This window comes from Gallinula chloropus (genome assembly GCF_964237585.1).
Source record: "Gallinula chloropus genome assembly, chromosome: 5".
In the NCBI taxonomy this organism is placed as follows: domain Eukaryota; kingdom Metazoa; phylum Chordata; class Aves; order Gruiformes; family Rallidae; genus Gallinula; species Gallinula chloropus.
The window spans coordinates 32,445,587-32,461,243 of NC_140090.1; the positions used below are offsets into that span (position 1 = coordinate 32,445,587).

General features: G+C 41.9%; 1 protein-coding gene across 1 annotated transcript in view; it reads left to right on the top strand.

Moving 5' to 3' along the window:
• Nucleotides 1-776: 776 nt before the first annotated feature.
• Nucleotides 777-15,657, top strand: part of RAPH1 (Ras association (RalGDS/AF-6) and pleckstrin homology domains 1) — a gene marked incomplete at its 3' end in the record, with an annotated part of 83,355 nt that continues 68,474 nt past the window's right edge. The window contains exon 1 of the mRNA XM_084264696.1: nt 777-836. The remainder of the gene's footprint in view (nt 837-15,657) is intronic.

Sequence of the window (15,657 nt, forward strand, 5' to 3'; positions counted from 1 at the left end):
ATATGGCGATCTCGGCCCTGGAGTTGCGGCAGGGCGAGAAGCCGGCGGGTAACTGCCAGCCAGGCCGGCCCCGGGCAGCCGCTGCCGCCGCGGGAACACGCGACAGAGGCGTCCGTAAGAGCTCAGGGGCTGGGAGCGAGCCGCCTGCAGCGGACCGGCTTTCCCGCACAGGGTACCGCACCGCGCCTTACGCTCCGCGGGCCGCCCGGGACACGGCCCGGCGAACGCGCGCTCGCCGGGTCCGCGCCGACCCGGTCAGCACGGTACCGCGACCGCCTGTCCGGGAGCCCCGGGGGGGGAGGGGGGGGGGGCAGCGCTCCTCCGCGAGACCCGGTGCCGCGCCCATCTGCCCGCCGCTCCCCGCGTGCCCAGCGGCTGCCCCGGCTCCGCGGGGCTCTCGCCGCCCCCCGGGGCGCTGGCGGTGGGCCCGGCGGGGCGGAGCGAGGCGAGGCGCGGCCTGCGCGCCGGAAGTGAACGGCGGGGGGGGGCGAGTCCGGAGCGGCGGCGGGTGCTGGGGCGGGAGCGGCGTGGAGGGAGCGGTGTCTCCGCGGCTGGGTTAGGGACGTGCTGCGGCTGCCGGGCGGAGGCGGTTCCGCGCTCGGCGGAAACAAGAAACGGGAAAGGAAGGGAGCGGCTGTGTAGGAGCCGGTATCGGCGGCCACCATTAGCGGCGGCGCGAGGAGAAGCAGCCGCCGCCGCGGGGGTCTGCGGGCGGAGCGGAGTCCGGGTGCTGCCGCCGGCAGAGAGAGGGAGTGTGGTGCCCACCGCCTCGGCCTTCTGTTTTAGGCGGGGGTCGCCGCTGCCCGCCAGCCCGCCGGGGGCTTCCCCGGGGCGAGGTGAGTGGTGGAGCCGCCTTCTTGTCGCTTTATTTTCTTTTTGTGGGGGTGGGCTCCGCCGCCGCAACGCCCGGGGCGGGGGGTAGGGGGCGGCGGCGCTGGGAGAGCAGACGGGTGTCTGCCGGGTGGGGAGCGGGCGGGCGGGCGGCGGCGTTTCCTGCGGCTTTTCCTCAGCTTGGTGGCGGGGCGGGGGCCGCTGAGGGTCTGTCGCGACCGGGGGCTGGGCTGGGCGGACCGAGGCGAAAGACCGTGAGGGGGGGCGAGGATTTGACGGCCCGTGTTCTGTGACCTGCGCCCCTCCACGCCCCAGTCACCGGCGGGTGAATTTTCAGGGCGAGTTTGAGCAATGCTGATGACTGGTGGAGGTTGTGCGTGTGTCCCCGGCGTTCCCCCGTGGGAGGCATGCCTCCCAAGGGGCTGGGAAGTAAGGCTGGGATGCGCGAGGGATGTAGCCTGTGGCATCCAGACAATGTCAGCTTGGGTGAGTCTCCACCCTGTGGAGCTGCAGGCGGTCGAGTCCCCTGCACAGGCATCGCCAGGGCTCGCTGGTCGACCTGGGGGACAAAACACGCTCAAATCCTCTTCCCTTGTGCGGAAAGGAATGACTGCTTTGGATCGATTGTTACAATCTTTAAATTAAAATAAAAAACAATCAGAAAACGTGAAATCTTTTAAGCTTTTTAGGCAGGCGACTTACCGGGGGCTGGCTGGCTTGTGGGGAGCCTCCCGAGCAGGGTTGGTGCCCACATCGGTTTTCAGGAAGGTGGGGGGAGCGGTGTGTCGGGTTTTTTGGCGTGTGGAAAATCGTCGATGGTGGGAGGGGAAGGAGGGATGGATGTGCACCTGAGTGTCACATGACCCATGTAAAACGCGTATAGGTGTACTTGCTTTTTCTCCTGCCTCAATGCCAGTTGTTTTAAGAAGCCAATGACTCACCTGTTCATTTTGGAAGGTTTTATTTCTTTTGGGTTTGTTATCTTGCGTGGCAGAAATTAGCCACCTACATGTCTGGGCACTCCTTTGCCTTTTTACAAGCGCTTCAGATATTTTAAATTCTTTTTTTACCTGGTTACAGGTATTAAGAAGGGGACAAACAGTAGTACGTGCAGTAAATATAAGTACTCTGGCACAAGTATATTATTTCATATGGGCAATGTCTTTACGTTGCCATTCATATGATGGAGGAATAGGGAACTAGCGTTTCTTGAGACTGTAGAATCACACCCACTTAATTTTAAACATATCAGGGACATAATAGCTTGTGAAACACCTTTGAGCAGAAAAAATAATTTAGATGTTTATTGATAAATGAATTCAGATGTTTAATAAAACAGTATGTTTAAACCAGCAAATCTTCCTATTTTACTGTTTAATCAGCTTTTCTCTGTTGAGAAGTTCCCTATCAAAATAGAGGAGAAGTAAAATCACTTGCTAACTCATCTTAAATAGCAAAAGTATAGATCATAAATTCCAGTTCTGGGGAATACTCAACATGTAAGTTATATAAAGGTGTAGATGTGCCCATATTTAATGCACTGGTATCCTTGCTTTTTTGAACCTAAATTGCTATGTGGTTCTCCATATTGGTGGGTGACACTCAAATCATCTTATGGAAATCTACATTTGGGAGGCTTTTTGCTTTTATAGAACAAGGAGGTAAGTGTCACTAAGGAATTTATTGCCATCCTATAAGTTTTTTCAGATAGATATTTCCTTAAAATGGCTTTTTTTTTTTAAAGAAAAGTCTTTCTGCTACTGTTTCTCTGACTCAGCATGGGTTGACAGAGAGAGAGGTATTGCTAAGAGATAAGCCATAATTCAGGAAAGCAGTGTGCATTACCAGATGTTGGTATCTTAAAGGAGTATAAAACTCATGTGAAAAGGAACGCTGATAAACTTTATCCAAGGAAGGCAGCTTAAAGATTCTATAATAACTTGAGACCACTGTCTTCAGGTTTGAATTTTAAATAGTTGTTTTTTGGTTTTTTTTCTGGGGGACTAGTGCATTGACTAGGTTTGAGATCAGCATTGAAGAGAAGGACTTGGGGGTGTTGGTGGATGACAAGCTTAACATGAGCCAGCAACATATCAGCCATATCTTGGGTTGCCTGGAGAAGCTGTGGCTGCCCCCTCCCTGGCATGCCACAGGGCATGTGTTTGGGGCTATGCTGGGTGGGACTTTGGGCAACCTGGTCTAGTGGAGATTGTCCCTGCCCATGGCAGGGGGTTTGGACTAGATGGTCTTTGAGGCCCCTTCCAACCCAAACCATTCTATGATTCTATAACATAAACTGTTTCCAACTTCTTGTATATTGCAGCCTTAATAAGGTAAGCCGTAGAATACAGAGAACACCTGTTGGTTTAAAGAAGCATATGTGACTGTGATGGTAACTTCTGTAGGTAATGGTTCTGCAAGATTGCTTTTAAGAGGTTTTATTTTTCCAGAGGGTGTCTCAGTCTTCTGCGTATCAGAATATGTGGCTATTGCTTCATTTCTCCCATCCTCCAAACCACTGATTTATATTTTTTTTAGCTGTAAAGCGAATTGTGTTGCTTCTTGATTTGAATTCTGCAAGAATATGAGCATGTGCTCTTTGATCCCTTCAGCATCAAGATTTTTAATAAAATCAGCTAGGTTTTCTAGCCAGAAATAGTTATTTCTTTCTACTCCTAATTTAATATCTTTGTGCTGTATTAATGTAATCTTTACTGGTTGTACAACTTGTTTTCCTTCTTCAAATGTCTTTCAGCCACTGGTGGGGGGAAAAAGAATTCCATCCAACTGGGGCAGAGTTAAATCTATGTGACCAAGCCAGATAGGCAAATACTGAGAAGAATAGTGCTGAAGATCCTAGCCATTAAGTAATTTAGATCACATTCTTAATAGTAGAAAAATCAGAATCACTTGTGTTACAAATGAAGCCAAAAGTTGCAAAATAATTACACTGACTTTTCTGTAATGTTAAACAATAGTGTATTGTATTACTGAATTTTCAAGTAGAACTGAAGTAATGTACTTCACAGCTTTCCATTAACATCTGTCTCTATTGGGGACCCCGCAGATTAAATCTAGAACTCATTACACTTAACGAAGTCAAAACTGTCCAGCTTGTATTTCAGCCTCCAACAATAAACCAAACTCTGATGGATGCTTATTTTGTGATGTTTCACACCCTTTCTCTGCAATTGCTAGAAGAAAACATATGTTGATTTACAGCTGAATTATGCAATCTTGGATGAAAAGGCCTTATAAATAGAGGCAATGCAGATCCTCCTTTTTTTTTTTTGCTTAGGTTTAATAATATGGAGAAATGACAGCAGACTGCTGAGTAGTCACTTTTAATGTATTTCTGTGTGTAACGTTAATTTTGTTTAAGGAAGTGTAACTGTTACAAAACCAAAGTTGTCATACTGAGTAAATCCTTTTAAGGATTCAAAAAAATATCTCTATCATAATCAGCAGTCAGATTTCGAGTGAGTACATATGTTGAATGTTCTCTACCTTTAGTAATGCCTAGAAGGTTAGGGAATGCCAGTGAAGAAACTTGCCCTATAATTGCCTGTTCTAATTGTTCTTCACATTGTAAAGGGATTTAAGTTTCTTCTTTTTAATATGCGAGCATTATCATCACTTAAAAATCTATGTTCTTGAAAATGGCATATTATTTTCAAGAGGTTAATACCAGAAATTAGTAATAACTATCCAATTAAGCGTATCAGTCCCTGTAAAAAAGACCAGTAAAATTCCTTGATGGTTCACACAGTCACACACAGAATGACAAGGTTGGAAAAGACCTTTAAGATCAGCAAGTCCAACCATTCCCGTCCTAAGCTAAACCATATCCCTAAGTACCTCATCTACCCTTTTTTTAAACACATCCGGGGAAAGTGACTCAACCCCCGCCCTGGGCAGCCTGTGCCAGGCCCTGACAACTCTTTCAGTAAAATGTTTTTTTCTAATATCCAATCTAAACCTGCCCTGGCACAGCTTCATGCCATTTCCCCTTGTCCTGTCTCCTGTCACCTGGCTGAAGAGACCATTATCCACCTCTCTACAACTTTCCTTCAGGTAGCTGTAGGTGGTCATAAGATCTCTCCCCTCAGCCTCCTCTTCTCCAAACTAAACAGCCCCAGCTCCCCCAGCCGCTCCTCTTAGGATTTGCCCTCCAGCCCCTTCACCAGCCTGGCTGCCCTTCTCTGTACTTGCTCGAGGACCTCAATGTCCTTCTTATGGTGAGAAGCCCAGAACTGGACACAGCACTCGAGGTGTGGCCTCACCAAGGCCGAGTACAGGGGCACAATCACCTCCCAAGAACTGGCCACACTGTTTTTGATACAAGCCAAGATGCCATTGGCCTTCTTGGCTGCCCGGGCACACTGCTGATTGAACCAACACCCCCAGGTCCTTCTCTGCCTGACAGCTCTCCAGCCAGTCTCCCCCAAGCCTGTAGCGCTGCTAGGGGTAGTTATGTCCCATGTGCAGCACTCTGCACTTGGCCATGTTAAACTTCATCCCGTTGGTCTCAGCCCATCAGTCCAGCCTGTTCAGATCCCTCTGAAGAGCCTCCCTACCCTCAGGCAGATCAACACTTCCTCCCAGTTTAGTGTCATCTGCAAACTTACTGAGGGAGCATTCAATCCCTTCATCGAGGTCATTGATAAAGATACTGAACAAAACTGGGCCCAGGACTGAGCCCTGAGGGACGACACTCATGACCGGCCTCCAGCTGGATTTAGTTCCATTCACCACCACCCTTTGGGCCCGGCCATCCAGCCAGTTTTTAACCCAGCTGAGGGTCCACGTGGCCAGGCCAGTGGCAGCCAGTTTCTCAGTCAGAATGCTGGGAGAAACCGTGTCAAAGGCTCTACTGAAGTCCAGGTAGTCGGTACCCACAGCCTTCCCCTCATCCATTAAGCAGGTCACCTTGTCACAGAAGGTGATCAGGTTAGTTTGACAGCATCTACCTTTTGTAAGCCCATGTTGTCTAGACCTGATCCCCTGGCCATCACGCGTGTGCTGCATGATAGCACCCAAGATGACCCTGTTCATGATCTTCCCCAGGACTGAGGTTTCCAACCTTATAGTTGAAAATCTTACTGAGACTAAGAAAAGCATCTGCAGCATACATTTTATGCAGCTTGGTCCAGATAAATTGACTGATATTCCCTGACTTTTCAATGAGTTAAAGTCACTTCTCTATTTTGTCTGTAGTAACTAAAGCCTTTGACAGGCTTTAGTTGGTGTATTTAAGATGTTACGTAGAATAATATTTTTGTTGGGCTTGCTTTCTTTTAGTTGTTGAAGAGCACTTGAGTACCTTGTTCTGTGAGCTATCACTCAGTTTGTTAGGAATTATGTGGAGGAAGACAACATCGGCAAGAATTTGAAACTGGTCTGAGGTTAAATATTTGGAAATACTTTTTTTTTTTACCATCTTGTTTCATAATGAGTTAGTTGAATTCTGTAGAGAGGGCTGTGAAGTAGGAGGGATTCCAGAGCTACCATAAAAATAGCATTTAAGCTTTTTCATTATACAACATAATTTTTACCTCTTTCTGAAGTTCTAGTCTCAAAAATGGATCAGATTGATTATCAATCATCTTTGTTGCCTCTGGTCTTGCTTTTTAGGAGTGGAATGTGTAAGGTGAATGGTCTTACGCAGAAATAGTTTAGGTAGTCTGGTGAGGGCGTTAATACAGACAGTAGCAGAACTGTTACAGGATATTTGCTTTTATTGAGTAAATATTTTAAAGTGTAGGAGAACTCAAGTTGTTGCTGATAAAAATGCAATGATGTTCCATGGAGTGAATGGTAAACTGAGTGAAGATTGGTCTCATCTTGTGTGAAAATTGCCTTAAATATCATCCCTTATTGGAGTGTAACTTCTGGAATGGTCTTGTATTCTGTAAGGCCATCAGTATACTCTATCAATGTGTTGTGTTCATTTACCAAAACTGCTCTTCTGCTTAAGCACAACTCCAAAACACCATACTATTTCCTACTGTTTATTACAGCAGAGTGGCTGATTTCTAGCATATCAGGGTTAGAAAGAAACAGGAGCAAGATATGACATAATTTTCCAGTTTCATGGCTCTGTCAGTTTATTGATTGTGTCAGCATTACACTTTGATGTAAAAAAGTCTAGAAGAAATTGATTAGAGAACTCATTTCTCTCCAATGCATGTATGAAGTGAAAAAATACATGAAATAAAACGTGTATACAGAAAGAGGCTGGGGGGAGGCTAATTGGCATCCTTCATCCTCTCTGACAACCCTTCAGAAAGCTTGGGCAACAGTTGCATGGGGACCGGCAGAAACTCCTGTTCATGCAATAGAGTTTAAGTCCTCTGCCTGCAACTGACATAGGGTCCTTCACTACTGCCAGTGCTGTGGTTATCTCATCTTGGCCTTCTCTTTCCCCAAAGACCTAATGATTTGCTGTATTTTTAGGCCCTGTAGTATTCCTGGCATATCATTTTTTTTGTCCTTAATGCTGGGCTAAGGAAAACCAAACAGCGTAACTGCACAGTCCTTAGAGTTGAGATTTGCAATACAATTACTTCTCATAATTATTTTTTCTTAATTGTTGCCTTTGTGGCCCTTCCAGTAGAAAGCAACAGTTAGTAGTTTGCTCCTTAAAGAAAGAAGAGGCCCAAGCAGAGCTTGTCACTTTCCAGTGTAGACTTCATCCAGGTGTGAATTCTGTCATGTTACTATTTTTCTGCTTTAAGGACAGCTATCTTGTTAATTAGTTAATGGGTAATAAGAATTAATAAGTAGTTAATTGTGTGATCAGTCTTAATGTCTGAACTTGGTTACAGAGTCTTGGTAAAAGGACTCCCCCAAACTAAAACTGTTACGAAGCAAGTAGTCTCTGCTTCTGCGATTCTACTGTCGTGTGTTAGTGACCTGTGAAAAACTGCAGGTTCTTTGAGGAAGTACTGGGAAAGGGTTACTCTGTGCAGAATGTTACTTCATTTTTGGAAATCTAGTTAGCCATCAGAAAAGCAAAAACGTTTTCGGAAGTGTCCAAAAGACTTACTAGCCTTACTGAAACAGTAATTAGTAAACTTAACATCATCTGCTTGTAACATTGGATATTGAAGGCTGTGTCATTAAATACTGTTAGAAGGTCAGATAATGAATATGTATCAAGCATTGATACTAAAATAATTTAGTCACAAATGGTTGACTTGTTACTCTATCACCTTTGCAGTTAAATCCTTCGATATGTCATAAAATTGCATGCTGAGTTAAGCACAACATTGAAAGTTGAGTGAGTTACTGCATGCTGTGAGAAATACTACCTTTACAATATAGAATTCATGAAGGGCTTTTGGTGTAGAATTTAATTCTTTTTGGAATTTATAGATGGTGTCAAGACACTTTTGCCCCAATGTTGTTTCAACCAGCAATGGAAAAAATTATTTAGTGTTTTTTTAAGGTCTATGGATTTCTTTTAAATAATTTAATTATTATAATGAAATATCTCTTTGTCTAAAATGCCTTTTTGATTGGTTTAATAGCTGATAAACTATTGAAACTATATTTGACAGATTTTCCTCTGTCAGAGGGCTTGTAGATGGGTAGTGGGACACTTAAGTTTAACTCTGGAGTTGCTGAATTGATCTTTGTGATATACCATTAGTGAAAAGATAAGGAAACAGCTTGTGCACATGATTGCTGTCTTTCCATCTCTACTGTTTTCCACCTCTTCATGCTGAGATGCCACTGATAGACTTTGTTATAGATGCTATAGAATATAACATTAGCAAATACTGTGAGAGTTCATAGGAGGAAGTGAAGTTCTACTGTTTGTGGACTTCTTCCCATCACTGATCTCTATACAGATGCGTTTGCTACACCTAGTTTAGCCACAGGTTTTCAGTTCTCTCTGTGTGCATCTCTGACAGCACTGACCCAATCTCAAGAACTCTATGTTCCACTCCGTTTTTTCTAGTGTGTCCCTTAATGAAATGGTACTAATAAGAGCAAAAGAGAAGCCATTGAGATCAAATGCTTTTTCCCCTTATGTTTTTCCTGCAAGAAATATCCATAAGTTTTATTTAGCTTTAGCGATCGCTAAACTCTGAGTGCTAAAAATACTCTTTAAAAAAGAGACTGGTGAGATTTAATCCACATAAGTTCTGTGATTCAGTCTACAGCATGATCCACAGCATGCCAAATTGGCAAAACTGAAGACGTGTGGTGCAGTAAAAGGTTCTACCTTTGGGGAGCTGTTGAGAGGGGAAGAAGCTACATCCTTGTGTACATCTTTCTAGACCTTGATTACGATTACAGAGTTTTGAAAAATTAAAGGTTCTTTTATCTCTGGGATGTAAAAGTATATTTTAAAAATAAAGACAAATACCCTTCCAGGCTGCCACATGCATCTTACGAGTATTAAAAGGCATCTATCCAGGGTTTCAGAATCTGTTTTAGGAAATACTTTGCACTATGGTGTTCTAAATGAATTTGTTTTCGCATCCAGATCAGTAATGTTATCAATACTTATTTAGGCAAGCTGATTTACAAAACTTGGATGAGTTCTAGCACAATATTGAAAACAGTAAATTTTCAAACATCTTATGAGACTTTTTTTTTTGCTGCTCTTTGATGATCTTGTAACAGTGAAATTGGCATGGGAAGTTTATTAGTTTTGCAGAAATACTATATTTACACACTGATTACCTTAATTTTAATCCTGTGGATTTTTCTGCTTTGTGTCTGAACTTACTGCTTGTTACTTCGTTATGGTTTAGGACAAGAAGCATTAAATTAGTTTGGAACTCATTAACAAATGTGAGACCATTTCATTACGATTATGGCAGTATTTTCGCAGGTTTTCTCTCATCGTTGGCTTGTAATATTCAAAGAGAAGTTAAGATTTGAATTTCTTAAATTTGTGTTAACTCTGAAACACAAGGCACCTTTAGTGAAATAAGTGACATATCTACTACAGCTTTCTTCAGAATTAGGATAACGGTCTCTGCCTAGGGAGGTTTCTCACAGTTCTACTGTGGGACGTACATTACTGATGGATTTTGTCTGGACTTAAAATATAGTGTTTGTCTTTGGTATTGTGTTGTTGGCTGTTCCTAGGCGGCTTCCTGCTCATGTGTGGTTGTTTTCGGCTTTATCCTGACATGCCTAGTTCATGCCTGTATAGTGATGAAGCATCTTGCATAGGATTTTTGATTACATGCCAGAAGCCAAGCATTCCAGGCTCTGTTTATCCTTAGTATTGCTTCCTGCTTTTCTCCTTGCTGGAAGGATCACTGTGATTTTGTCACACTGTTTAAAATTGAGTTAATCATTGTTTGCATCTGTTTTCTTTTAATATATTAATACAAGTTGGGACTTAGTAGGTGTCTGCAATCATTCTTATTCACAGGTGACTAAAGATCTTTTGTACAAATGTATTTTATAATGCATTTAAAAAAAAAATTCTCATAGTGATAGAACCCTTAAGTTCTGAGCCTTTAAAGAAAAATGCCTTACAGACCTCTCTTCTACAAGGATGTTGTCTTTTATCTCTTTAATGCATAACTTAAGAAAATGACCTTTTATTGGGACATGTAGTTCTGAGTGGCTTTGATAAAAACATGGGTGATTGCACGCTATTCCCGGAAAGCCCTCTGCCAGTTTGTTGTACGTATCAGTGACCAACATTTCTAAGTACTTTGGATTTTAGTCCGTAGTTGCATCTGAGGGCTGAGAAGCATTTGTATCTATTAAATAGGGTCATTTTGTGTGGGGGATGGAGGGGTATGGAAGCCTGTAGTTTTCAGTCACTTGTAACATTTGCAAGGTGGTAATACCGACTAAAACTTGTGGATTCCTTTGGCTGTCTGTGAGCAGATCACGGGGCAGAGCAGCTCTGCTGAACTAGGTAACAGAAGATCACTTTTTCTTTCACCTCTACTCAGGTACGTCTATCAATAAGTAACTTAGTGACATTTTATGATCAGTTCTGTGAAACTGAAAGGCTGTTTGGCAGGTTGGTGTGAGTAACATCAATAAATTTCTGCCCAGGGAGGAAGGAAAATAATTATTTTGCTAAAAAAATGTTCTCTTTTTCTGGGTTAGGGACCTCAGAGATTCCTTCTAAGAAGGACAGCAGAAGTGAGACGTCTCATTTTCAGCAATTACATGGAAGAAGGAGGGCCCCATAGAAAAGTGGGAATGTTGTCCTCCCTTCTGGCAGCTGACAGAGCGGAAAATCGAAGCAGTAGGGCCATGAGTGAAATATCCGCATGACAGTTTTTAAAGTGAAACATAAAGTGTCTTTATGAAGACTCCTCAGTGTCAAACTGCATTTGATAGTGTAGCAAACAGCTTAAGCTTTTGTGCTTGGTAGCCCAGTTAGCAAAAATCAGAGACTTTCTTGTTAAAAGTAGTGTTGAAAACTAATCTTTTAAAGCCTTCACTGAAGTGCTTATGAGCAGCTTAAATTAAACTTTCTGTTTTGATACTGCTTTTTGCTATTTACCTTGAATCTGTGCTTCCAAAGGTCCTCAGAAATAACAACAATTAGAAAACAAAACAAAAAACAAACCTTGGAATTAGTTGTTATGACTTTGTAATGAAAAATCTTAAATTATCTTTTATCAACTGGAATAGAATATTCCTGGAATGACTAGCGTGTGTTGTAGGGTTGAAAGTCCAGTGTAGAGCAAACAAAGTATTTTTAGACTGTGCACTTTCAGCTTTAGTGGTTTCATTTCTGAAATGTGATGGTTTGCTTGGGCATATCTCTCTTTGAAAAGAGGTGTCACTTGATACTTCAGAAGAATGAAGATTGGGTAGACTGTTATGCCCAAAAAACCGGGGAAGGATTTTGCGTGTCTTGGTTTTTTTTTTTTCTGGGCCTAGATTCTTCAAAAGTATACAAGGTTTGTGTGGTGTTTAAACTTAGAATATACATAGTGTAGGAAATAAACATTGTCACTTAACACAAGCTACTTCTATTTAGTGTACAGAGTAGGCTGTCTGGTACCATTGTCATGAAAAGAATTTAAATTCAACTGCCGTTAGGTGCTTTCTGGCCTAAAGGCTGCTGTGAGTGCAGTACGTAAAGCATGTTATTGTATTGTCTGTGCATTTTCTAATTATTACTCATATCTATTACCTTCTGACAATTGTTTTCCATTAAATCTTGTGAAGTGCATACTTTCTTATTTGGAAGATGACAACACGAATTGTTATGTCCTTGTATAAACTGACCATGGGCCAACCTCATGTCTTTGTACACTGTAAAGAAAGAGGTGCATTAGCATTTGAGAAATGAGAATTGCACCTGAAAACAGTAATAAAATAGGTATGAAGTGTTTATAAAACAGGAGAATCTGCTTTAAAGCAATGTCTTTGTAAGACTGTTCAGCTCCTTCATTTTGTGGCGTGTAATAAAACTACTACCTTCTGAGTTTGAATTACACATCTCCATTATTTATTTTTTTATAATCTTGAAAGTACATGGTCTTCCTTTTGTTTAAAATGTATCTCACCTGAAACTAGAAGGCCAGGACTTTTTACTTTTCTGTATTTATGCTGATTATTAGCTTTCTGAGATAAGGGTAGTCTTGCATACTGTTTGATGCAACTCTTGACCAGCTGTGAGCATTTGAGAACACCACTTGTATATATGTGATCTGATGAAACATGATAAAACATTACAAGATACTGATATTTCTTGTGCAGTACATGGTTGCAGTTAAAGCTGCCCAAATATTTTGTTTTTCTACTGTGGAGTTGAAAAGCAAGATAAAGGGTCAGTTGTTCCCTTACAAAAATGTTAAAATTGCAGCTGACCTATGTTGTCTGCATTCTTTTTGCCTTCCAGTGTGGATTTAAATATTTGGGTTTACAACTGCACATGCTTTCAGTATATATCATGATGTGCCATGAGAGCTGAGAAGGCATAGCCTACTGATAAGCTCAGCAGCTGCTTCTTCATTCCTAAAATGACTATTGCTGGATTGCTTTCCTTGAAATGTTTGTGTTTTATTCAAGCAGAATTATTGGCAGGAATATGGAACTAACATATAATCAAAAGCAGGGCTTTTTGGTTTTGCAGTATGATTAAGTATATTTTTTTGTATCGGGATGCTGTATACATAAAGTATACATCTTAAATCATCACCTTTTATTGTGTCTATTTATTCCAAGACACTCAAACTGAAATATTAAACTCTTTGGAGTATAGTGACAGCCATGGTTCAAAACAGTGGTTTGTAGTGTATGAAGTTTGTTTGGTTTTTAATAAATTAGGTATACATAGGTGATTAACCAATGACAATGTTTTACCTTTTTTGAAAAGAAAGGTTAAAATTTTGTGCAACTTGACTCATTGCATGTAACTGTGGTCCTGTGATAGAATCACCTGTTAAACTAAAGAACACTTGACGGTCCAGTCAAACAAGCCCTTAGTTCACTACTTTCTTTTGTTCTGCTTGCATCTATGACGTGATTAGTAACATCTAAATGCACTCTGGTCCTGTGTGCATGAATAATTATCTGCAGAGTTTCCTTGAAGTAGTTTGAACATATGGTTTGAGGCTTGTATTTCAACACTAGTAAATAGTGATGATCTTACTGTCGTTAGGTATGCTTGTAGTAAGCCTGGTATTTAACAGAATACAAATTGATAACTATAGTTTTCATATTTATATTGCTACTATGCTTAATATATTTTATAGAACATCTGTTTGTAACTAACTGATGTTTTGCTTTCTGAGGATGAGCAAGATAAGCACTGAGAAAAACATCTATGACTCTTGATTTCTGCCCACTCCTTATTGCTGATCTTTTATAGTGTTTTGAGGAATAGGACATTATTTAAAATAGAGGAAGCTAGGTTTGCCACAGAGGAAGCATTATATTATGGAATAAATGCTGTCCTTGGCAGTTTTGAACCACATGTAGGGCTACGAAGATGATTAAGGGCCTGGAGCATCTCCCATATGAGGAAAGGCTAAGTAAGTTGGGACTGTTCAGCCTTGAGAAGAGAAGACTAAGGGGGGACCTAATTAAAGTCTATAATTATCTGAAGCAGGGGATGCAGGGGGAATCAGCCAGCCCCTTTTCAGTGGTCTGTGGGGACAGGACAAGGGGCAATGGCTGCAAGTTGGAGCACAGGGAGTTCCGCACCAACATGTGGAAAAACTTTCACAGTGAGGGTGACAGAGCCCTGGGACAGGCTGCCCAGGGAGGTGGTGGAGTCTCCTTCTCTGGAGATATTCAAGACCTGTCTGGACGCCTATCTGAGAGATATGTCCTAGGGAGCTGCTTGGGCAGGGGTTTGGACCCCATGATCTCTCAAGGTCCCTTCCAACCTCTACAATTCTATTCTATGATTCTATGTTTTCTGCTGTCTTCATACATGCACGGGTGTTTTTCCTTATACAGTATTCCAATTCTCTAGTTGAGTTGCAAACAACAAGTCATTTTTTAAGTTGGGGGTGGAGGGGGGAGCTCTTGTCTTTCTTTTTCAGTATTGGTCTTAAAATGTTTGTTTCTGAAAATACTGTTTGATTTAAAACCGGATAGATAGAAAATCCTTTTTTCTGTGCTCAGTTTGTTCCTATAGTCAGGCTTATGTTTGCAGGTTTGCTCCTAAGTTTTGTTGCCCCACAAGAAGTATTGTGTTCACTGATAACTGGACAGAATATTGTTCTTACTGTTCTCCATCTCAAAATGCAGAAGGGAGAGGGGAAGATTGGATAGCATAATTAGCTGTGCTTGTCTGGTGCTTTATGCATATTCTCTTTATCTGGGAGAAATTCTTTAGATGATGCATAAGAATTGAAAAAGGGACTGAGAACTTGCTTTCTGTGATTTGCATTTTAAAGAATACAAGCTGTCAGGAGTAGTAGAGCTGGAAAGAGGTATTGCTAGAATTGACCTTGCTGCTTACTACAGAAGGCTGTGAGTGACTGCACAGATGTATTGCTCTTTTAATTGTTTTGTTCTCAGAGAATCTTGTGGCATCACATGAAAGCACCAGGAATGAACAAGGTCTGAATGGATCCTGGTTTTTTATAGGTATTTCTTCATAAATGATGTAGTGGGGCACATTCTGGATTGTGACTGAGCTGTTTCATCTCCAGATCTCATAACTGATTGAACTGAATGGATAGAGGCAGTGACACAGAAATAGTGCCCACAGCCAGGCATGGATTCCGGGTAGTTACTGTGTGTATGACTTTCCTCAACATCATGGGAAAATTGCACTCTTCCCCCCCGCCTTTTCTTCCCCTGTTTATTTGTATCATCCTTAAAAGTCTAGTGCAGCATTTCTGTCAAATGCAAACCAGCGTTTTCAACAGAATGCCACATTGCAACTTGTCATACGGTTGTTTGGCTTCACCAATTTATGACCGACCTTGTGTACAGATAGTTTAATAGAAAAACCCAAACCAAACCCAGCCTTAAAATCTGTGTTCTGTGCGTAAATGTCCTAAAGACTTAGTTATTGAGAGTTAAGTTTGAGAACCCTTAGTAATGGATTATGTTGGCAATACCACCTGTCCTGTATAGTGCTTTTTATGAGCAAGTGTGCAAAAAGTATACTGGTGTAAATAAAAGTACAGCTGTTGGGTTATTCCTTTCCAATTTTCTGCCCTCTCTAATACAGTTGCAGGTAGAAAGTGATAGCCATGAGTACTAGGAATCCATCCTTGGTCCATGTGATCAGCAACGTTTAACACTGCAACAGCAGCAATGTGTGGAACTCTTCCCAAAATTTCTTCCACTGACTTTTGGGCTTGTTTTTCTTTTTCCTACAGATGGTGCTTTGTCTCATTTGCTTTTCTTTGCTTG